This window comes from Myotis daubentonii, chromosome 2, assembly GCF_963259705.1.
Source record: "Myotis daubentonii chromosome 2, mMyoDau2.1, whole genome shotgun sequence".
Lineage (NCBI taxonomy): Eukaryota > Metazoa > Chordata > Mammalia > Chiroptera > Vespertilionidae > Myotis > Myotis daubentonii.
In genome coordinates, this window is record NC_081841.1 from 210,313,345 (window position 1) to 210,338,579 (window position 25,235).

The window sequence follows — 25,235 nt, forward strand, 5'->3', positions numbered from 1 at the left end:
AAAATGGGAAGGACATGTTCCACTCATGCTCACTCAGTAAATATCTGTGGAGTTCAGTAGCCCAGCTCGTCAAAGTGAACAATTCCAGTATCCACTCAGGCCTTCCTCCAAATGGCCTCAACCCCCTGTATAAAGTATTTTAACCAGAAGGTAAATGAAATAACATTTCTCTTCTTGGATACTAAGTTCCCAGTTTAGCAGTAAAGGCAAGATGGCTTGTGTGGTTTAATTTAATCCACATTCACAACTGAGAAAACTTGTATTTCCCCACCATTCAATGAACGCTGGACATTTTAGTTTAACAACATCAACCTCACCAATTTCCTTACAACTGTTCTCTTTACACCAGAAACTTTAAAAAAAAGAAATAATCCTTATGTGATTTTTATTATATTCACAGCCTCCAATTAACTACAAAAGGAGGAACCCGTACAATACCACTAGTCCCGCGAAACTTAGTAGCTACAGAATGGGGATCGGTTACCTCGTGCACCACCCTGCCAGTTCCCTTATCCCTGCTTTAAAGTGACCTTTTACTACCAAAGCTTACATTCGTTCTACAAACATTCCTCAGCCGCCTACCACGTGCCAGCTAAGCTGCTAGGAGCACAAGACAGCCCCTGTCTGCAGGGAGCCTTCAAAGAGCCTTCAGTGCAACTGAGAAGACAAGACAGTCCAGGGTCACAATTACAAATACTGCGCAAGAAAAGCGGCCAGAGCCTACGGGAACTCCGCTGCTGTGACCACGGAGGGGGTGCTTTCGTGTAGCTCCCGGGGGAAGATGGAGCTTCAGGAACAGGCAGGTGAGTGCGCCTCAGCCTTTCAGATGTTATGTAAAATTCCCCTCCCAAAATCTGGAGACACAACATGGGGAAGCCAGCTTTTAATTTTGCCACTAAGGACACGGCAGACAAAATACCTGTTTACGACTACCCACAATTATAAAAGGACATCTCTACTACTACCAACACTTTATAAAAGAACATCTTTACTACTACCAGCACATTACAAAAGTCATTTTTTAACACAAAAATGAAGGGAGTAGATAATGCAGACTAAAGAACCTTCTTTTAGCTTACATTATATAAATTTTGCCTGATGAAAATGTTAGCACTTTTTTTTTCCACTTCACTGTACATGGTAGACACTTTGTTTCCAAGCCCCTCCACCATTCCCCTTCACAGATCCTCACGCGGAACCGCTGGGCTGGGTGAAAGGGCAGCAGGAAGAGGAGGGTGAGAGGGTGGAGAAGGAGGCTGCCAGATGGGATATGAATGGCAGTTTCCCAACTCTCCAGGAAGATCAAAGCGGAGGACCAGAGAGAAAGACACACATACAAGTGCTGAGAGGGCCAGGGCCCAGGAAAGGCCAGGACAGATCAAGGAAGAATCACTGTGTCCTGATCCCTCCACTGGAAGCCACAACAGAGACCACAGAAACCAGGACACACCTGGACAGAGCCATCTACAGACCAACCAAAACATACCTGGACAGAACCATCTACAGACCAACCAGGACACACATGGACAGAGCCATCTACAGACCAACCAGGGAACACACACACACACACACACACAGCCATCTACAGACCAACCAGGACACACACACACAGAGCCATCTACAGACCAACCAGGACACACACACACACACACACACACACACACACAGAGCCATCTATAGACCAACCAGGACACACCTGGACAGAGCCATCTACAGACCAACCAGGGAACACACACACACACACACACACACACAGAGCCATCTATAGACCAACCAGGACACACCTGGACAGAGCCATCTACAGACCAACCATGGCACACACACACACACATACACACACACAGAGCCATCTATAGACCAACCAGGACACATCTGGACAGAGCCATCTACAGACCAACCAGGACACACACACACACACACACACACACACACAGCCATCTACAGACCAACCAGGACACACACACACAGAGGCATCTATAGACCAACCAGGACACACCTGGACAGAGCCATCTACAGACCAACCAGGGAACACACACACACACACACACACACACAGCCATCTACAAACCAACCATGAGGAATGATTCCACAGAGGCCACAACACCAGAAGGCAGCATCTGGACCAGACAACCTCACCCATTTCCTGAGGTCCTGGTGCTATAAAGCTCCTCCAGGACCCAGGTACATCCCAGATGTGGGTGTCCTGGGAGGGAGGAAAACAACCCTTGAGAGGAGAGAACAGCCCTGGGAAGGAAGTTTGAATTGACCAAATTTAAATCCTGAAGTTAGGTAGAATGTCTAGTAACTGGCACCCAAACATCCTGGGGAATTCGTTCACTTTCAGGAATAGAGGAAGCAGGCACAAAATAATTCCGGTCAGGCCAAAACATCACTGTGGTTCTTTGGATCACTTAGGACAGTGGTTCTCAACCTTCCTAATGCTGCGACCCTTTAATACAGTTCCTTATGCTGTGGTGACCCCCAATTTCATTGTTACAAATTGAACATAATTAAAGCATAGTAATTAATCACAAAAACAATATGTAATTATATATGTGTTTTCCGATGGTCTTAGGCGACCCCTGTGAAAGAGTCGTTCGACCCCCAAAAGGGTTGCGACCCACAGGTTGAGAACTGCTAACTTAGGCACTCACCCACCTCACACCAACTCATACTGTTTCAGAAAGAAAAATCAAAATAGAATTTAAATCATATATACTCTTTCCTAATAAAGTTGACAAGTATTGTAGAGTGAGGCTGATCTAACAGCTGAAACACTATCTGAGGCTTTTGAATGTTGGAAGGACTTGTGAGCAAAAAAGCTGTGTCCACAGCGTTCAGGGCATCAGGGGCTGACAAGTGGGGACTGTCTCTCGCTGACACGTTGTCAATTCCTACTTGTCCAGCCACAGTCAGCAAAGTGTGTGAAGCCAGGATGGGGCAGCGGGCAGCTACTTCTCCCATGGATAAAGATAACAAAGGCAACACACAGCTCTTCAAAGTCCACAAAGTGTTCTCACAGTCCTCCTCCCAGTGACAGCCCATGGAACAGATGGGTCCCATGACCGTCACCTTCCTCCTAAGCCTCCTCTCCTTTTATAGAAGTCAAACTTGATATTTCCACAACTTCAGTACCTTGTCCAAGAAACAGAGTTAATAAATAGCAATGGCCATTAAACCCAGTTCAAATGTGTAATCTTGATCTCCCTTCCACCCTCCTTCCCACAGGAATAAAGTTTACTAACCTTTGGCAGCTCTAGAAAGCTATATGGACCCACAGCTGCCCAGACACGGAGAGCATGTGCTATTCATGGGGAGCTCCCACATTTACTCAACAACTGGCTTCCCTACCTTGGGCAAGTCAAATATAATCTTGGCCCCATTTTCCTCATGGGTAAAAATGCGTATCACAATAACAATACAGCTCCTAAGGGTTGTTTTAAGAGTTAACAGGAATTGAGCAACTAACAATTCTGAAAATTTCTAACTCAGAATTGTTAGTTGCTACTGTTATCATGGCAGCAACCTTGTGAAAGAAGCTTTATTATTTATCCTCATTTAACTTATGACCAAAGCTTAGCGACATGTTCATACGGTCAAGAGAACTTTCTGGAGTAATGGATATGAGATAGATAGATAGATAGATAGATAGATAGATAGATAGATAGATAGATATGATTAGATTAGATTAGATAGATCTATCTCAACTGTATTGGTTATATAGATCTGCATTTGTCAAAATTCACCTTTGTACATTTAAGCCAGGTGCATTTCATGGTACTTAATTTATCTCTAATTTGTCTCATAGATCATGTGGCCAGCAGACAGCAGTGCCTATTCCAGAAGACATCTGTTAATTTGCACTGGATCCTACAGATGTTTTCCTTGGCTCTTGTTCTGTAATTCACCTTCCAACTAATTCCTTCCTACCCAATTTAAAACCTGGAATGTTGACTACACCTACTAACTACCATTTTTGTCTGACATCAAATATGCCCTACTTATGTAGAATTTTAAGCTTTACTGTTACCTCCTGAATATATTCACAAAGACCCCCCCTTGAGGAGTTGGTTTCTGACTATGACCCTCTATAGCCACTGACCTAAACAATCACCTTATAAAGTCAGTCAGGACCATATACCAGGTGTCTATAATCCCAAACCAGTAGAACTAAGAATCTAAAATACTCTCTAAGTCAGCATTCCTTCAACACATTTCTGAGCAACTAAATATAAAACACGATTCTATGTACTCCTGATAAAGAGGTGAACAAAATTAATTTCTTGCTTGTGTGGATATTACATGGTATTGTAGATAACTTACAGAATTTTATCAAAAAGTAGGCTTTTTCATGAAGATCAGTAAGAAGTGTGAGAGTCAAAACAATAAAACGAAGTTCCAGGATATCACTGAGCCAACACAGACTGGACTGTCCCCGTAAAAGTAAACAAGTAAAACCAAACCCCCACTTACATCCAGTACCAATCAAGGGCCACCATCAAGGACTGTAGAGTTGAGCCAAGAAAAAAAAAATTGATGTAAAGACTCTGCATTGTTTCTAAATTACATACAGCAAGTTAAAAAAAAAAATTGCCCAAGGCCTAGCTGATTTGGCTCAGTGGGTAGAGCATCAGCCTGTGGACTGAAGGGTCCCAAGTTTGATGCTGGTCAAGGGCACATACCTCGGTTGCAGGTTTAACCCCTGACTCTGGTTGGGGCACATGCAGGAAGCAACTAACCAATGTGTCTCTCTCATCATTGATGTTTCTCTCTCTCTCTCCCTCTCCTGTCCTCTCTGAAATCAATAAAAATATTTCTTTTAAACTCTATTAATTAAAAAAAATTTCCCGAAAGGTAGCACAGGTTGTTTAGGGGAAGGAGAGTAGACTGGGTGTGCAGGACAGTGTTTAAAACTAAAATGAAATCTTTCCCCTGAAAGTGTTAAATAACCATGAACAGCTCCTTGTTTAGAACCCTTCAGACAGTTGCCATATCTCTTCAAAGTCCACTTGGCTAAAAGGAAATAAGTTTCCATTTGAGTCAGGCCAAGGCCAAATGAAAAATGTCCTGTGTAGTTGGCAGGCACCTCACACTGTATCTCCCAACCTTGACTAAACAACAAACTTCCTGTACCCTTTCCTTGAAAATGATTACCTTTGTTAGGCTTTCCACTGGCAAATAAAAGTTCCTTAGTAGAGGTTAAGGTGTGTTCACATCTAACTTGCAGAAGCCGCCCAAAGGAAGAGCCAATCTATGTAAAGGGACTTTTCAAGGCCTAACACTGTACTTTCCTTAGAAGTCACTTTGGTAATAGAAAACTGGTGACCTTCAGGCTAGAAACCATGATTGATACCCAGGGTGTAACTGGTTTTATGGGACATTCTCTTCCCAGTTCTGACTGACAGCAGGCCTCATCTCCTAGTTAAATTTCTACCTGGGATTAGCTCCATTTACCTAAGAATTACCTGCCTCCCTGCAGCTTAAAATAAGGAAATAAGATTCAAAATTTCTATAGAAAAAGTGTTTCAGAAAATCAAATATCAGTCCCTATTCAAGATATATGACCTTGGCCCGCCGGTGTGGCTCAGTGATTGAACATCGACCTATGAACCAGGAGGTCATGGTTCAATTCCTGGTCAGGGTACATACCCAGGTTGTGGGCTCCATCCCCAGAGTGGGGCATGCAGGAGGCAGCTGACCAATGATTCTCTCTCATTGATGTTTCTCTCTCTCCCTCTCTCTCTCTCTTCCTCTCTGAAATCAATTAAAAATATTTTTTTAAAGATATGTGACCTTGGATTGCTCTCTGTAAATGGGTACATTTTAATAATGTATTATTGTACAACCAATGGAATGATTCAAATGATTGTTCTGATAAAACGTTATTTGGTTCTTCTTGAAAAAAGTCTGACAACTATAAAATCTCATGGAAATGTAATATATATCATTGTAATAATCTGTAGCTGTTGATTTTCAATTTATGCCAGTAATTTAATGGCTTGCTAGATTTTAACATTCTGGTTTATATTCTGTGGTTAGAAAATGGGAAAAAATGACAAATCATAATTCTAAGCTATGTCATCTGAAATGTTACATATCCAAACTACTGCATGCCTTTGATCCCATTTCAGCACCAATGTGAAGAAAATCCTACCAACAACAATGTATTACTTCGGATGGAATTGAAAGCAGTCAAGTAACAATATCACATTGGGAGTGGGGAATGGACCAGGAGGGAAGAAGACCTGGGTCCCTGTCCTAGTTCCATAGCTTACTCATCATAATACAAAACATCTACCCAAATAGTTCCAGTGCTCAGCGTCCTCGTGTATAGAACAGAACTCACACAACTGGCCTCACCCACCTCACAGCGCTGATGTGATAGTTGAATGAAAATGTTCTTAATGCCGTATTTACAAGGTACTTTCCAAAAACACGTGGAGTTATTATTTCACTTTGTTTGAAAAATGAAAATTCAGAATTGCCTTAGTATTTAAATAGATGAATGATCACATTTTACAACCAGAACTCTTAAATATAAATGTTGGTGGACTAAACTACAAATTAAAAATTAGAGCAGAGAATGGCAGGACTTCAAAAGCCACACGTGCTTATTGGTTCAAAGTGATGACTCAACTCTAAGTGCTTTTAGAATGTGCTGATAGCAAACCAGCAACGTAATTTACAGACTTCAGCAAAGATGAAAGTATCTGCTTTGATTTAAAAAGAAAAAAAATGCAGCTTATATATAGCAAAATAGAGCAACTCGCTAAACTCGAACCCTCAAGAAAATCAAGAGGTTACAAAGCTGGAGTCCAAGAATAAATAATTTCAACTGTTATTGGTACACACTGATTCTTTTTAAGGAAGAGGGAAAGTTATTAAATTCCAGGCTCCTATGCAGAGTCAAGAAACACCTCCACCAGAAGGGAGTGGAGGAATTTAAATCCCATGATCGGAAGAGGTTTAAAACAAGAAACAAAGGAAGGCTGTGATTAGCATTAAATCGTTGTTCTCTCTATGCCTGGTGCTGAGGTAGAACAGCCCCATGAGACAGGTATTCTCCCACTGTCCCGATGAGGCCACAGGTGCAGAATATGACGTGGCCTAGCACAGACCTCACACAGGAACCCAACGTGGTCTAACGTAGAAGTCTGTGCACACTCCAGTACATTCCTGTCCCCAGTGTTCTAGATACCAGTAACATTCTTTCCACTTCTGTAACCAAGTATGTCTCCAAGGTCTCATAATGGTCATCAGGGTAAGAAAGAACCGCCTCTATTTGTTTTACTATTCCAATTTTAATAAAAACAGGAGGGAGGAGCCCTAGCCGGTTTGGCTCAGTGGATAGAGCGTTGGCCTGCGGTTTGAAGGGTCCGGGGTTCGATTCCGGTCAAGGGCACATGCCGGTTGTGAGCTCAATCCCCAGTAGGGGGCGTGCAGGAGGTAGCCGATCAATGATTCGCTCTCATCATTGAAGTTTCTATCTCTCTCTCCCTTCCTCTCTGAAATCAATAAAAATATATTATTTAAAAAAAAAACAAACAGGAGGAAGGAGAGGGGGAAAAATAATACTCTGCCCAGTAGGCTTCTATTTATACAATATAAGTAGAAAATAATTTTCATTTGACTATGTACCTACAAAGCTATAAATTTTAAATATTTAGTGTAGCAAGACATAACCAACATTTTCTACCATAATAGTCATATGTGCAATATAAAATCATTTAAAGTTTTGTATAGAAAAGAGAAGACAGGCTTTTTCCTATCTCCATTCCCTTTTCATTGACTAGATTCGCTCTTATCTGGGAATAAAAATTAATTAGTAAATCCCTCTGCCTAGTTGTCATGAATATCTCCATAGAGCAACATCAGAAGTTTTTAAGCATTAAACCAAAACATTCCATACTTGGGAGTCCTGAATCAAATTCAATAACCAGCAATTCTGGTGAACCATCAAAAAGTTTTCCAGAAATGCAAAACTACTCTGAAACACACATCTTATTAATGTAACAAGAGAAAGAGCAATCCCAGACTGAAAACCCATCTGAATTCCTCTTTAAATTGTAAATACATATTTCTCCAAACAAGGAACAGCCCCAGTCTCCATTCACGAGCAGCTGTCAACCTGTGACTGACAGTACAAGTGGAAATGTCACAAATTCTCACAAGCAGACTTAATTCTGCACAAGTATATGTGTACAGGCATGCCAGGTACTTTATTAAAAACAGAATTATCACTCAGAAGGAATGGGAACCTCCCACCTTCCAGCTCGACGTTAGCCTAACCACTAATGGCACCGATTTCACAGGCTGAGCTGTCTCGCTCTCGGCTTGCTGCGTGTATCAGTGGATGAGGGGGCCGGCATGAGGAGAGGACAAGAAGGACAAAGAAGACAAGGTCAAGGGAAGCAAGAAGGACACTGATATCTCTGGCTTAAAAGACCTTCTAGGAGCTGTGACTAACTGGAGCAAGAATTTCAAACTCCATGCCTTAGGAGCTTTCGATGATTTATTCCAGGCTACATCTGGTACAAATAATTCTAAAAGTGCAAATGTATGCAGTATCATAAGGTTTAGACTCTCCTCTCAATACACATACAAGATGTAACAAAAAGATATTGGGGGGAAAAGTCACTAAAAAGCTTCTCCAGAGAAGGTAGGTGCAACCACAGACTGCAGCGCCTCTCAGCTCTTACCGTGAGAAGGAAACGTGATCCAAGATCACGAGTCTTTACAGAACCAGAATTGTCAGAACAGCCTTAGGTTTGCGAGAATTCAGTCCAGGGAGCAGAACCCCCAGTGCATGGCACAGTGTTAACGGCTGGGGAGAATATTCCTAGCAACTATGAACACTTACGAAAATGTCCAAAACTGCACTTTTCACAGCGGTTGAGGCTTCTCTGACAGACTCCCCTGAGAACCAGGGCCAATTTTTTCCAGATTCAGCACTTCTGCCTTGCAGTGTTTGGCCCATAGAAAGCGCTCAATACAAAAATCAAACTTAAGGTTCTAAGAGCAAGGCCCTAACCGGTTTGGCTCAGCGGATAGAGCGTTGGCCTGCGGACTCAAGGGTCCCAAGTTCGATTCCGGTCAAGGGCATGTACCTTGGCTGCGGGCACATCCCCAGTAGGGGGTGTGCAGGAGGCATGTGATCAATGTTTCTCTCTCATTGATGTTTCTAACTCTCTATCCCTCTCCCTTCTGCTCTGTAAAAAATCAATAAAATATATTTTTTAAAAAAAGATTCTAAGAGCAAGAAATTTTACTCAAGCCTTTTATTTACTATTTAAGATAAAAACATGCCCTAGCCAGTTTGGCTCAGAAGGGTCCCAAGTTCGATTCCGGTCAAGGTCACATGCCTGGGTTGTGGGCTCAATCCCCAGTACAGGGTGTGCAGAAGGCGGCTGATCAGTGATTCTATCATTGATGTTTCTGTCTCTCCCTCTACTAGCCTTCCTCTCTGAAATCAATAAAAATGTATTTTTTTTAAAAAGAGTTTTCTTTTAAAAAAACAAAAACACATAATCTTAACTATCCCCTATACATACGTGGTTCTACATAAATGGTCTAGGTTGAATATCTGATAAAACAAGTGCCTTTTTCGTAGTAGAAAATGTACCTTCTGTAACCCATTCCTACTTCTCCAATCTTTCTTACTCTCTCTCCAATGAGTAGGACTTCCACAATCCTCTGTGGTATTATAGACTATTGGGTTAGCGCAGCAGAAATGTGCAAATATGATTCAGTTCACTAATTTGCCTAAGAATGAGATAACTACGGCGCAGTGGGTTACTGTATAATAAAATATAGACTTTATAGTGCAAGGTGACTTCACCAGTAGTTCTTCTAGTAAAAACAACTCAAACAACTTGACACAGGATGTGGGGGTGGGCAGGGGAATCCATGTTGGAATGTCATCTCTTAGGCAATTAGATAGTACTTATAGCTATACTGGCTTTTATTTTTATTCCAGAAGCTAACCAAGTGACCTAGGTTTTAAAAGGCCATGCAGCTGCAACTTGATATCATTGTTAACAATCATCAAAACAATCTACGAGATAAACAGGAGAGACAACTTCTCCTCTGTCACTGAAGGCTGTAAACACACCATAGGTTAGGAACTGCTTATCTGAAATAAGGTGAAGAAATATTGACTTTTCCTTCAGAACCGGCCTGTAAGTAAACAATGCCGGAGTTAAATATTACCAAGTTTCCACTCCAGAAAAAGTATAGAAGCCAGCTAACCCGACAGTCCAGACCCAGTGAACACTGGCATACCCATTCTTTAGGCTACATGTTTATTGACAAAGGAATGTATTTTTCTACCTCTCTTCCTGCTCCTCCGATAAGTGTGTCTCTCCCAGGGGAAATTCCTTTTCTCGATGACAATTCAGGACATAAAACGTCCTACAATGTTTTAGTTAATTGTAGGGGATCAGAGTAACTATGACTGATTGGCCCTCAAACTTTAACACTAATTTTCTTTTCTTTGCATTGAGCTTAAATATAAGCTGACAAGGTACAACAAATACTGTAAAGTCTTCAAAGGAAATGATAAGGAATTTGATGGCTTTAAACCCCTCCTTCCAGGGCACCTTCCCTGGAAGACTGATGTGCTCCCAGTCTGTTTTCTTTTTTCTTTTTCTATTTTCAATATATTCTTATTGAATTCAGAGAGGAAGGGAGAAGGAGAGGGAGGGAGAGAAGGAGGGAGAGACAGAGAGAGAGAAAGAGAGAGAAATCTATGATGAGAGAGAATCATTGATCAGCTGCCTCCTGCACTCTCTCTACTAGGGATTGAGCCTGCAACCCTGGCATGTGCCCCGACTGGGAATTGAACCATGACCTCCTGGTTCATAGGTTGATGCTCAACCACTGAACCACGCTGGCTGGGCCAGTCTGTTTTCTCCCCCACCCCCGTCCCCCATCTTGCTGTGGGTACACAGTGGGGGACTGGCTAGGCCCACACTTCGGCTCAGCCCAACTCCTACTAAAACATGAAATTAGCACAATATTCAGACAAAATCACGTTACCTGGAAGTCATTTCCTTGTGACTCTTCACCCTTTCCAGCTAGTTTGAGAATCTTATAACCTGCACTTGCCCATCTTCTCTCACTGCTCAAAAGGAATCTATTCAACCTGCTAAAAAGTGCACATTTCCTCAAGAGAAACTTGAAGCGACTTCATTTTTTTAAAACTATGTTTTTATTGATTTCAGAATGGAAGGGAGAGGGAGAAAGAGATAGAAACATCAATGATGAGGGAAAATCATTGATTGGCTGCCTCCTGCATGCCCCCTACTGGGGCTTGAGCCTGCAACCGGGCATATGCCCTGACCGGGAATTGAACTGTGACCTCTTGGTTCATAGGTCAATGCTCAACCACTGAGCCACACCAGCCGGGCCTGAAGCAACTTTAAAACTCTTAGTTTTACAGAGTCAAAATAAAATGAAATCTCCAGGTGCAAGTAAGGGAGAATGTGTGAGTTTTCTTTCTTTTACTCTTATACGTAATGGGCACACAAGAACATTCATCGATTTTGATCTGGGTCTACTAACAAGACTTAAAAATAGTTTATCTGTAAGTAAATACATTTTTATTTCTCTTCAGGATGGAGCTTAAACTGAAGGCCAAGAAAAAGTTACTAGCTATAATGTACTAAAAGTCAGGTGTTTGGAATCAAAGATTTATATGCAAATATGTACTTGTGAACTGCTTCAAGCTATTTGCTTACGTAAAGTTCCTCTAGATTGAATTTGGTTTACACTGTAAATTTGCTCAACATTTCTTCCTTGATTGCATAAAAGTCAGCCATCAGAGCAATCACAAATAGCAACTTAGGTTACAGTGTGTGAAAGCGACGTCTTATTGTTATCTATCTGCAGAGTAAGGAGTAGCCCCCAAGTCTGTCATCCCCAAGGCGAAAAATCCATTTCATCGTGAGCCAAGTGAACAAGGAAAAGCCATGCATGGATAACTGCCCACATGAAAGTAAGAACTGCTGATTTCAGAGAAGATGGAGGTCATTTAAAAAAATAACTATCATCAGGGCAGTGTTTTGTAAAAGTTGGTTTAGAAATACATTTTTAGAAGCAGTAGCTGACAGTCAAACTCAGTTCCTGGTTATACTGAACGGCCCTAGGCCAAGGGCAAAGAAGCCTGGTCAAAGCAGGCTTTTCTCAACCACGTGTCAGGCTGGCTAAGGTCAGACTATATCATCTAGTCCCTCTTTTTTCTTTCTAAAAAAAAGCACAAACAGAATGGGTCACCCATCCTCAGTCAGTCACTCCTCTGCAGGCCACAAGCCACCACTGCCCACGGACCGGCCTGCTAAGTGTGGTGGTCACCCACGTGGCCTCAACAGAATCTGGGCCCATTTCTAAGTGTCCCCGAACACCCTAACCACACACTGACCTCATCCTCCGGGCTCTTATTGGTCCCCTGGCTTATTCTAAGGCTCTAAAAGATGGAGAGTGAAAGGGCCTGGGCTCTGACGGGGACCACTCACAAGTCCTCAGGGTATACTGAAGCTTCCACACTATGGAAAGGTAACTCACATTTGGGAAATCTAAAACACATTTTCTCCTCTTTAAGTAAGTAGATTAACCTAGGAGTAGTATTCGAAATCAATCTGGGAAAACTTATGAACTACATATACACCCGACTAGACAGCAAGAGAGACTCGTGTCAATAACGCAAAAGTACAATAACGGGTATAAAAAGGATTCTGGCAAAACAGTAATACTAGAGATGAACTACTGAAAATAAATGGATTGTGAGCCTGGTTTACATAACCACAGAACAACAGGTCTGAGAGACTTTCATTCCCTGGAATTTAAAACGTTTCTGTTCTGATCTGCAAGAATGCTATCCCTAACGGTATATACCATGCACACTATTTCTCATCAACAAACACAATCTGTTTTGCAGCAGTCTCTACTCCAGGACATGCAGGTTCTGACAATGGATTTGATAAGAATCTAAACCAGAATTGGGGGGAGAGGGTTCTTTTGAAAGTCATCTTCTGTCACTGCCATACATAGCTCTTAAACTATGATTCAAGAGTGTTAAAAATTTTGTTTTGAGAAAGTCAACAAATTTGGCTACATTAAAGTATAGAACTTCTACAAGTCAAAACCACTCCAAATATGTGCTAAGTCAAAACTGGGAAAAAATAGCTGCAATATGAAGGCAAAAAATTATTATCAAGACATAAAAGGCTCTTATAAATTGATAGAAAAATGCTAATGTCCCAGGAGAGAAAAAAAAATGGCACTACATTCAACTTAAAGGGAAGAAAAATGAAAAATTACTGGATGTTTTGCTTTCCAACATTATTTGCAATCAAAGACATGGAAATTTAAATATGGAGATAGCACTGTTCACCTATAAAGCTATCAAGAATTATTTTTCCTTTTAAGGATGCTTCCCCTGTATTAACAAGAATATAGTAACACAGGTAGTCTCATAGAGTGCCAGTGGGAACACACTTTGGTATAACATTTTTTTTGGAAAGCAAATAATCAATCTGTATAAAGAGATTTGTGAGACACAAATGGTGGGGAGGGGGGCGGTTAGAGAGCAACCAAAGGACCTGTATGCATGCATATTAGCATAGCCAATGGACACAGACACTGGGGTGGTGGGCGCTTGCCCGGGGTGGGAATGGCTAGGGGGGTGGTCAATTGGGGGGAAAGGAGACATATGTAAAACTTTAGACAATAAAAAATAAATAATAATAGATAAATAAATAAATAATAAAGAGATTGGTGAATCATCAACTGTGTTTGGAGGACTCCATCTAAGGAACTATGCTCTGTAGATCAAGTTTCATAAAGAATATTGGTTGCATCAGTATATATTTAATCATAGGAAATAAATTAAAAGTTCAGCTATAAGGAAATGGTTAAGTAAACTGTTATTTCTACATAATATTATGTAGTCACTAAGATAATATTCTTGAAGAACTATGAAAACATCAGAATCTTTTCATGTGTTAAGCAAGTAAAAAAAAAAAATCAGCATGCAACAGTATATTTATGCCATCACTGTAAAAAATATCTTTATTGTATTGTGATTATCTTTGGATGATATGATTATTTAACTCCTTTTTTATTTTTATTTTTTAGAAAGAGCGAGAGAGAAAGATGGATGCGAGAGCAAAACATCCTGCATGCCCCCTACTGGGGATCGAACCAGAAACCCCAGCATGTGCTCTGATCCAGAATGGAACCTGTAACCTTACAGTGCACAGGACTATGCCCACCCAACTGAGCCACACGGGCCAGGGCGGATTATTTAACTCTTACACTTTTTCTGAATCTACCAATTTTTATACAGCAAGCATGCATTACTTTTGAAATCATAACAAACAAGACCAACAAAATAGGGCCAGTGAGGGACATGCTTTTGAAATGCTTACATCAAGTAACTGCAGTATTGTTTCCAAGAAATACCCAAAGAAATCTAGCTATAATTTTAGAATCCTATGAAATACTCAAAATTGTAACCTTCAATTACTGATGTATAATTAAAAGGTGCAGGTCGTGTGCAAGCACTGTTTGCTCCACGCTAAGCAGATTTTTAAAAGAATAGGTGAAAAAGTTGGTGTGAGTTTAATGTATAACTATACATTATTTCAAACTAAATTCCTCTCCTCGTGTTTTTGTTTTTCTTAAGGATAAGTAGTTTTTAATCATTTCTTTGTAGAACTTTCCTATGGAGTATTGTACCTAAGAAAAAAATTATGAAAGCACATTGTAATGCACGATACAAATAGGGCATCATTGTTCCTGTTTAAATTGCCCATCATTTCCTGCCCTAATTATCCCTGAAAAAGAAGTCTGTCTACAGAACTGCAATTCCAACTATGTGATTCCTTGTAGTGTTAACCAAACACTGTTATCTGGGTGTATCTACCCTCCTTAAGGAAGTCCCAGGCTCCCAGCAGGCAGAACCTCTGGTTTCTTCCCCACACCACCCCACCCACCTAGGAGTGGTGGTAGGGAGGGAGACTAACCCCTCCAGCCCACGCGCCAGCCCAGGCCTGAGGAGGACTTAGCGTGATGGTGACTGAATCCCCATTACCTGGCAAAACATGAAGGCTTTCATCCCAGCTTTCATCTGCGGGCACCCCTCCCCGTTTTGCCTAAGACTTTGATTTTATTCAAACAAAACACAACACACTGGGATTTCCTTTATTAGCCCACTGACTACTGAAGCAGTATTAACAAAGTATGTGAAACTCTATGCAGGCTACATGAAGGATTCATCTCCCCATGTTTACCCCAAAATAAATTAATCCGAGTCAAAAAACAACAACTAACTTAATAGAAAAAGAGTACGTCGTGAAAAGACAAAAAGAGTTTGAAGGCAAGCAAACACACACACATCCACTAATCATTCTAGAGGAGTCCGACCTGGTGGCCTGAGAGCCAGAGAAGCACAGGGACCCGCAGAAAGTAGTACCGCGGGGCGAGCGGCCGTGGGGAGCTGCCCAACCCCATTAATGCCATTTTCAACCCCGATTACTTATACCCAGAATGGGCCCAAGCCAACCGCCCAGCGAGAGGGCTGGGCTGCAGGGCCCTGGCGGGTCTAGTGTCTGGTGGGCGGCTTCCGGCCGAGGGTACAGCTTGTCGGTCTACAGGGAACGGAGTCTACAGTGAGCCCTTCGGTCACTTTCAAGGTGACAGCGGCGAGGTCCGCATCCGTCCCTTCCGCACCAGCTGCGCGGTGCCCACGTGAGACCTGCTCTCTGCAGCCTCCGCTCGGCCGGCGCTGCCTCCCCACTTCTCCCCCAACTTTGGCGTCCGAGCCCCTAGAATAGCCGCCCCCGCCCCCAAGGCGAGCCCCGCCACCCGAGGACGGGGGCGCTCGCCACGTCCTCCCCCCGCCGTCGCCCGCGATCCCCACCGATGACAGGCGGGGCGGAATCGACCCAACTCCGCACTTACCTCTGCGCCTCGGATCCAACCCCGCGCCCTCCGGGGAGCCAGACGCGGGAGGCGGGAGAGCTGCATTCCCAGCCCCAGCGCCCTTTGCACCCTCGGAAGGCGCTGCAGGTCCCCCCCCTCCACCCCCCGGTGCAATCGGGCACCTGGGGACACGCGGGTCGGCCCCACCCCCACCCGCGCGCCGGCGGCGGTGGCTGCTGCGGGGAGGGATCCCGGAGTCCCAGAGGCGCCCCAGCCTCCCGCCCCGCCCCCCGTACCCCCGCCTCTCGGGGCGCCGCGGGGCGGAGCGAGGGCGGGGAGTTCGGGAAACTTGTAAATAGAGGCCGCCTCTGCCCCCGCGCCGGCCGCCGCCCCCTCCAGTCCGCCCCGGCCCGCGCCCCGCCGCTGGCGACCGAGGCCGGGCGGCGCCCCGGGAAGCTTGGGAGACGCGCCAGGCGGTACCTCGGCCGGGCCCGGGCTCTGGGCTCCGCTCGCCCGCGGGCTCCCTCCTCTCGCGCTCCCGGCGGCCGGTCCCGAAGCCCCGCGCGCTCTCGGGCTAAATGCGGGCGCGCCCGTGCCCAGGGCTTCCGCCCGGGACCGCGCTGCACCTGTTGCCACGTGCGACGCGGCGGCCGCCTGCGCACCTGGCCGAACGTCACCATCCCGACCGCACGGGGCTCCGCGGGCGACCGGCCCTCCTCCGCCCCCAGTGCCGGGGGCCTGCCTCCCGCGGCCCTCCCGGCACCTGGGTGCCCCGAGCGAGCTCTCCGACGGCCGCCAGCGGGGGCGCCTGGCAGCGGGGAGCGACCCGGGGGTGGCAGGGCGTGGGAAGTTGGCGGAGTTATCAGGACAGAGGTTTTCGAGGAACCAGCGGGGACTGTTTCTTCAGTGTCCGACTCCCCGTCGGTAGTATTATCTGCATTATCTTCACTTCTAAGAGGTTTACTAGCAAATACCAGGCGTTATCTTCACTTCTAAGAGGTTTACTAGCAAATACCTGCTAAAGGTTAGAGACGTGAGCTCCAGAGCTGTGAGATCTTCGAATGGAAAAGTGCTAAGAACACTGGAACACCTGGGAAGCAGGCGCGACCCACTTTTCGATGCACACACACTAAGGCAGTGGTTCTCATCCTCCGGAATGAGGCCCAGAAATCAGGATTTTAAAAAGATTCCCAGGTGATTCTAATGTGCAGCCAAGGTCGAGAACCACTGCACTAAGGCCTTGCTCTTTGCTGATGGGACAAAGCCCATCCCTCGCTGTCTGTTAGGCCCATGAAATACTAGTCATTTTTCCTCTGAGCCTATGTTTAATGCAACGCTTTCCCACAGAGCTCTTCCGCTTACCACTTACGAGGGATGTTGCTGATCATTAAATGTCAGACAACTTGAATCATCCAAATCTTTCTCCAATGACCTGTTTTGGTCATTTGTGCTAAAAGCTTTCAAAGAGGAGCAGTCTTTTCCGGAGACTTAATCTGAGGATACTGTGTTTGACGAAGTTTCTGCACTGTCAATATTAGATCAGCTAACAGGTGTGCTGCGATTTACGGTTGTAAAGCCTTTTCACGCCTACAGTGTTCCATTATCCCCTCAACAAGAACCAGGGGCCTATGGTCAGACTGTTATCTCCATTCTTCAACTGGAGAAATGGGAGCTCAGAAAGGTCAGTGACTTGCCCTGACCGGGTGGCTCAGTGGATTGGGGTGTCCTCCTTACACCAAAAGGTTGCTGCTCCGGGCACATACCTTCCCATATACTGAGGTTGCTGGTTTGACCCCCTCGTGCGGTGGGTACGGGAGGCGACCAATGGGTGTTTCTCCTATTGATGTTTCTCTCCCTTCCCCTCTAAAAACAGGTCCTCAGGTGAGGATTTTAAAAAATATATTTTTAATTGAAATGAAAGGTCAAGTGACTTGCTCCAGGTCACACAGCTAGTGAAGAGCAAGAGCAAACCCTACAGGCCTAACTCCCAATCTTCCCTTTTTATTTCATTACATGATGACAACTCTCAGGTGCTTTTGAAGTTCCTGTTGTAAAGACAGGCATGTAACTAACATATACATGACTCTAGGGAAAGGCACGTGGTTACTTTTAGGGAGATGGCATTAAACACCATTGAATGATTGTCCCTGTGCAAAAGCACCAAACACAAAATAAAAACAAACCACTGACATTGTCTCTGTCAGTCATCAGGCAATTATGCTAATTAGCAGCATGCCTCCTCCCTAAGCAGAATACTCCTTGTGTTAGACATACCATTTAATCTTTGTAACCCTCAGGTGACCCAGATGACTTAGTCCACCCCTGTCCCCCAACAGTTCTATTGTGTACCTTAGTTATGTCTATAAATATAGAATCTATTTTACTTCATTTTTCCATGGGATCGATTAAAGAAAGAGAGGAAAAAAAACACACCACCATCTGTAAGTAATTAGAAGCAACTTTTGTGGCCATCAGGGAATCTGAAATTTAGCTTCTAATTGCATCCACATAAAAAGAAAGGTTACCTTCTAGGGACATCATCAGGGACTCTGTGGAGGCAAATATGCTTTAATAGGGGCCTGCTGACTTTTCTTTCCATCTTTGTTCTGGGCATGTGGCCATGTTCTTGATCTCTGACCTTCAATGCTGACCTGCTACAGACTTCATAAACAACATTAAGGCTCAGATAATAACTCCCCATAACTTTGTAGCTCTTTGTCCTAAAATAATTTATTTTCTCCATTAGAAAATTGCAAATTGAAACTACATTGAAAATTTATTTTTTCACTTACTCAGATTGGCAAAAATTAAAAAGTTTGATAACCACAGTATGTTGGCAAAAGTGTGAGAAATGGGCAGTTACAAAGCAGATATGCTTGTAAATTAAAATGACCTCCATTAAGAGAAATTCACAATATCTAACAAAATTATAAATGCTCATATCTTTTGAGCCAGTAAGTCTACATATAAGCATTTCTCTGACAACACACATGAGAAATGGCATGTATATATAAGCTTGTCCATTTCAGCATCCTATCTAATAAAAATGGAATATGCAAATTGACTGTCACACCATCACACATATGGCGGTGCCCATAACCACAAGATGGTGGCGCCCAGTCCCCTCAGCCCTGCTGGAGTCCCACAGTCCTTTCAGCCCAGCCAGGTGGGGAGGAGGGGGACGGTAGGCACATGGTGCGGCCGGACCCACCCTCAGAACTCCAGCCACCCTCAGCCCTCCAGGGCTGGCCCGAGGTGCAGGCAAGTCTTGGATGGTGGCTGTCCAGCCACCCAGGGCTGCCCAAGGCTCAGGTAACCAGGGTCGGCTGAGGCTAGCGCTGCTGGCAGTGGCAGCAGCAGAGGTGTGATGGGGGCGTCGTCTTCCCCTGATGGCCGAGTTGCCTCCCGCCCCTGAGGACTCCCGGACTGTGAGCAGGCCAGGCTGAGAGATGCCCCTCCAGTGCATGAATTTTCATGCACCGAGCCTCTAGTTATTTATAATAAGAAAAGGTCAAAAAAGGTATAAATGTTCATTAATAAAGGACTGGTGATTTACAAAGCAGCCATAAAATTACATATTATGAAGTATCTTTTTCAAAAATGAGAATGCTCTTTGTACTATTATGAAATTATTTTCAAGATACATTATGTGAAAAAAGATACAGTATATGCACAACTTTTTGAAATGCAAAACAAGTATGTTACATTCTACTAAAAAGGGAGAAATTATATACATTTGTATGCATACATATGTACATATGTTTATTTGTATAAGCATAAAATATCTCTGGAAAGATATACCAGAAACTGATAAAATTGGTTGGTCTTAAGAAGGAAGCTGGACAGCTGAAGAGCTGGGTTTGAAGAGAAACATTTCATTAAATATAATTTTGTATTTTTTAAAATTTTGAACCATGTAAATAAGAGTACCATTCCAACATTTAAAGCATTGTTTTGCCATCAGAAATGACTAAGATTCTTTCCCTACTAATTTCACAATACATTTCTCATGCATTAATGGGAGAGAAAAAAGCAAAATGCCCCAACATGCTTTCAAACTTTTTCTTCTCTAGTTTATTGACAAGGAAGACGTTAGTACATAAAACTCTAACATGCTGTGATTTTGGTGAAAAATGATGAGTTAGCTAACTCCTTAGAATTTTATAAGCATTGGTATTTCCCTGGGGTAGAGCTTCCAGCTAATTTTCCCAGTCACACTCTATCAGAAATGGAAAAAATATGTATTTTTGGTACATTGATTTGAGTAGTGAGGAAGTAACCCCATGGGAATTCCATGGGATCATTTTATTTTATTCCCAAACTTGATCTCCCTTTTTAATTTGTTATTCGTTTCTATTTATTTAAACCACCACATCCCTGAAGAGGGATGTAAATGAAGTCTAAAGGACAGGCAGAATAAATATTTGGAAATATTAAAACAGAATCCAAGGAAAAACATACAGATAAGAGTAAACACACCATTGAGTAACATATTAAACCACTGAGCTTTTCGGTTGCCAAATGCCACAACCAGTTACAGAACTGCCATTTTCAAAAGGGGCGAAGGAGTTCTTTAAGGGAAGCAACGCTTTACCTAGCACTGAATTCAAAGAGAAGTTTTTTTCACTCATATTTCAGATCAAGACTATGGAATGGGGAAAAAAACACAATATATCATTCATAATATGTAAGAAACTTTAAATGATTTTTTTCATAATGGCTTAGAACATAAACCAAAAATATTATAATAAAACTCAACCTGATGACGGTATTCACCCAGCCAAGCCTTATAACAGCATATTGGGATGCAGGGTTGACCATAACTAGAGGTGTGTAAAAGCTGTTAAAAGTCAAGTTTGCTCATGGTAAATTTCTAACATGTTCACAAATCCCTTGACTGAGATATAAGACACACTTGCTGTATACAACATTGCAGAAATTTTCCCGTCATCCACCCATTTGAGACGAGCTGAAGAATTAATTGCAAGAAATGACAAAGACCCAGAATGCCGGAATTCTGTGATACTGCTGATGACTGTTTTCCTATTTCTATTGAGAGAAAACGTATATTACAAATATCCACATGATTTTTAATCCTTGTATCTCAAGATGGTGAGTCATGCATGGTCAAATGCACAAACTGACTGGCTGTAGCAATGAGTGCACAGCAAGAAACAGCATGACGGAAGTAAATGCCCAGCCGGTGTGGCTCAGTGGTTGAGCATCGACCTGCGAACCAGAAGGTTATGGGTTCTATTCCTGGTAGGGGCACAAGCCTGGATTGCAGGCTCAAGGCAGCCGATCAATGATTCTCTCTCATCATTGATGTTTCTATCTCTCTCTCCCTCTCCCTTCCTCTCTGAAGTCAATAAAAAAAATAATAGTAATAAAAGAAGTCAATGGCCCTAATTTATTTACAAATAACTCTTGAGTTCCTACATTTTTATTTCTAGTGGACTTGGAGACTCAAGCAGCCTCTTCTCTCAATGTTCCAGAAGGGTAACTATCGCAGCAGAGGTCTTCTGGTGTAGAAGTCTGCAGATTTCTAAATAAAGTATCTCAAGAAAGAAAAGAGTTTCTTGTTGCAAATTCAGAGCAGTAGCAGTAATAAGAAAATATAGCTTCCTCTTATCAAAATGACCCGAGAGCATCTGAGAAATTCATTCTCCCAAACCCTGAAAGGCATCTTCAACAGTCTTATTCCATTTATAGACTCCGTAGAAGGAACCATTCATGATGCCAAAATTATTTTAGCTCATACACAAACAAGTAGTTCTGTAATTCTGCTTTTAACCTCTTCATATTAGGAAGAAATTAAGAGTAATATAGCACCACCAGTTTGTTATGCAATCACTTAGAAAATGTTTACTTTGAGTGCTCAAAATGTCATGACTAAAAAAACCACTGGTCTGCGTCATCTACTCTTGACAATGAGTCATAACTGTGGAATTGGTTAATCTTTGCTCTAATCAGATGGAGTCTTCCCTTAAAAAGTGGATGTATTTTCAACTTCAAAGTATTTATTCCTTCGTGACAAATACAATAACAAGTCTATGGCTTTGAAGTCTCATACCTTTGAGACTGTCATAATCTACTTAGACTTTTTGAATTTGCTTTCAATTTATGGCCCTGGCCTTGCTCCCTTGGCCAAATGTAAGCCCTTAGAGAGCTGGGGACAGCCTCCCAACTTGCTCCCATGCCCTTGGGCCCTGCCAAGTGATCAGTGATCACCTGCTAAGAATGCAGAGCACAAATCCATGACGTCTAATGGGGTCAGTGTTGCTGCATCATAACTGGTACCCAGTGTCTAGGCCTGGTCTACTGATTGACATTTGGTTCTTTCCTTTTGCGGCTTTTGGTCTCGATTCATAGATTCTGATCCGTATTTGATTCTGAGATCCAAATCCCTTGCAAAAGGTTTGCAACCAAGTGGACCTGGTGCTCTGAGCTTTGCAAATGCTTGCAAAACATAATAATGTAGGAAGAGTCATTAACTAAATGAATAGTAGCAATTAGCCATCATGCTGTTGCATAAGCATTCTTCAAAATATAATCACTTTTCTAAACATAGGTTGGCAATTCAGGAAAGAGCCACTGAAAATATTATCATCATTATTTTTTCCATACAGTGGGCAGGGCTAATACTGTTTGCTTAAATCACATTGCAGTGTGCCAACATTGCAAGTCAGTGCCCGATTAGTTACCAGAAGTAAGACAACCTTACCCTTGGGTATCTAGAACACTGAGAAGTCAGGTTGCTAACCCAGGACAGAAATTTAACACCAAAGATTTATTTTAGATACGTATTCTTCCGACCTCTTTTTCAATAGCTACAAAATTATGGTTAGTCCCCAGTAATTCACATTCTGATTATCTGCTCTAGAAACTCACAGCTAATTGTCATTTGTTGTTTAATCTAAGAAAAAAAAATTATTGCCTGCATATCTTTACATAACATATCTTAATTAGGAGAATACAAATACCAAAAATACCATTATCACGCCAAAACTTAAGACGCAAATTGAAGTTAAAAGATTTCATTTTGACACCTAGATATGTTTTTGTTGAATCAGGCTATCTGCATCTCTGTTTCCCTTTTATAAAATTCATTTTTTAGATCTCGTGGAATTATTGTGAGATTAAATATGAGATATTATTATTTATGCATTTATGATTTGTGCATGAGAACATGTTTGGAATTACTGATATCACTCATATTCCTTCCCACTGACCTATGAACTTGAGGCTACTGAAAAACTTGTCTTCCCCAAAACATCATTCCTGTCAGTATACCAACACCTGCCATCCTCCTCACTTCAGCCTTTCAGCTCACACCTGAACTATTCAAGTGAGTAGACCTCTTCACTTATACTTCCCTATCTATAAAACAAATTGAATATGTATGCCCAACATTTATTTCTAAAGTAGGGGCCCAGTGCACGAATTCGTGCACCTTGAAAGAAATGGTGGGCACAAGGGTGGGTCTCAGCCCATCCTCCACGCCCCCGCCCAGCCCCTCCCACTGTGGCCCCTGATCCCCTGTCTGCTGACGGCCCGGCTCCTGCCAACGCTTCTTGCAAGCACTGACAGTGCCAGCCCCACTCGCACCTGCTGACAGCGCAGAGCGATTGGGGCCAGCACCAGCAGCAGATGTGAGCGGTGGCTGCTGCCCCAATCTCCCCTCAGGAGCAGGGGAAATGGAGAAGCCCTCAGGGGTGATTGGGACCGGCAGCCGCTGTTCGCACCTGCTGATGGCGCTGAGCAATCAGAACCGGCGCCGGGTGCCAGCAGTGGGTGCGAGCAGTGGCTCCAGCGCTGGCAAGCAGGTGTGAGCTCTGGGTGGGACCATGGCGCGAGAGGGAGCAAAGAATTTTCAGTAACCACCAGAGGCTCACCCCGATGACAGCAACTGGTGCCCCCACTCACCTGCTCCACTGCCCACCATGTTCCACACTCTGCCACCTGCTGCCATGCCCCCTGGTGGTCAGCGCACGTCATAGTGACCGGTTGTTCTGTTGTTCCGCCGTTCGGTCTATTTGCATATTGGGCTTTTATATAGAGAGAGATTATATATAGCACTAAAATACTAATATATTATGTACACAGTAAACTATACATAAAAATAGAATAGGGTAAGATAAAAAAAAATAGATAGCTATCTCTAGCCGGTTTAGATATCCCTAGCTGGTTTGGATAGAGTATCAGCCTGTGGACTGAAGAGTCCTGGATTTGATTCTGGTCAAGGGCATGTACCTTGGTTGCAGGCTTGATCCTGGCCTTGGTTCGGGGTGCATACAGGAGACAACCAGTCAATATGTCTCTCTCACATCAATATTTCTCTCTCCCCCTCCCTCCCACTCTTTCTAAAATCAATGGAAAAATATCCTTGGGTGAGGATTAACAGCAATAAATAAATAAATAATAAAAATTTTTTAAAAAATTTAGATAGCTAGCTCGAGAGAAGTTCTCATATTATCTTCCCATATCCCACCAGATACCTTCTGGTGCCAAGAAACAATCCTATTTCTCTTAATTGTCTGTATTGTAGCAGAATTTTCATTGCTGAAAAGTTAAAAGGCAAAAATAAACATCACTTTTCGTGTAAATACCTAGTGTTACCTATTTCAACAGCTTGGAGTCCTTTAACAGGTTTCCATTAAGATGTGTGCCCCTGGAAGCTACCCTTTAAATAGTAATTTAACTAGTCCAAACCTTGCATCCAGAAAGATGGGGTGTGTCCAAAAGAGGCAACAGGTCCAAAATGGAGTCACTTGTGCTAAGCCACACCAAATTTAATGTCTAACCTAATTGTAGTTCCGGCCTCTCCCAGGAGTGGAATTTTAAACCAATCTGCCAGAAGCCAATTCCAGCATTTCAGCAAGGGCTGAATCATCTGGGAATGGCTAAAAGGCATTTCCCCAAACCTGAAAAGGATGATTGCTTGCTGCCAGACAGCTCAGGGCATTTCAATCTACATGTTATTGCTTCCTATTGGCCAAACACCTGAACAGCCTTAGGCAAATTCCCCAATCTGACAATGGACTGTGGATAGAAACCCGACACTTTGATGTGTATATCTACCTCGCCTTAGGACAAATTGTACTAATAAAAGGCAAGGGGTCCTGAGATGAGGAGAATTTAGCTGCCTAAGCTAAGTCTTCTCTGACTCCCTATAATGCCTTTCAAAATTATGTTTCATCTCTGGACTCATTTAATTTACCCATAGCGCCTTCTCCAGATTGCTGAACCCTTCTTGATACTGGATCAAGACCACTGGCACCAATCAGTCTGGAATTTCCTGGTCAGCCCTAGTG

The 25,235-nt window shown here is 43.1% G+C and overlaps 1 protein-coding gene across 1 annotated transcript in view; it reads right to left on the reverse strand.

Moving 5' to 3' along the window:
* MTUS1 (microtubule associated scaffold protein 1) overlaps positions 1-16,112 on the reverse strand; it is a 133,159-nt gene extending 117,047 nt beyond the window's left edge. The window contains exon 1 of the mRNA XM_059685572.1: positions 15,961-16,112. The gene's annotated coding sequence lies outside the window, so the exon portion shown is untranslated. The remainder of the gene's footprint in view (positions 1-15,960) is intronic.
* Between the last annotated feature and the right edge of the window lie 9,123 nt (positions 16,113-25,235).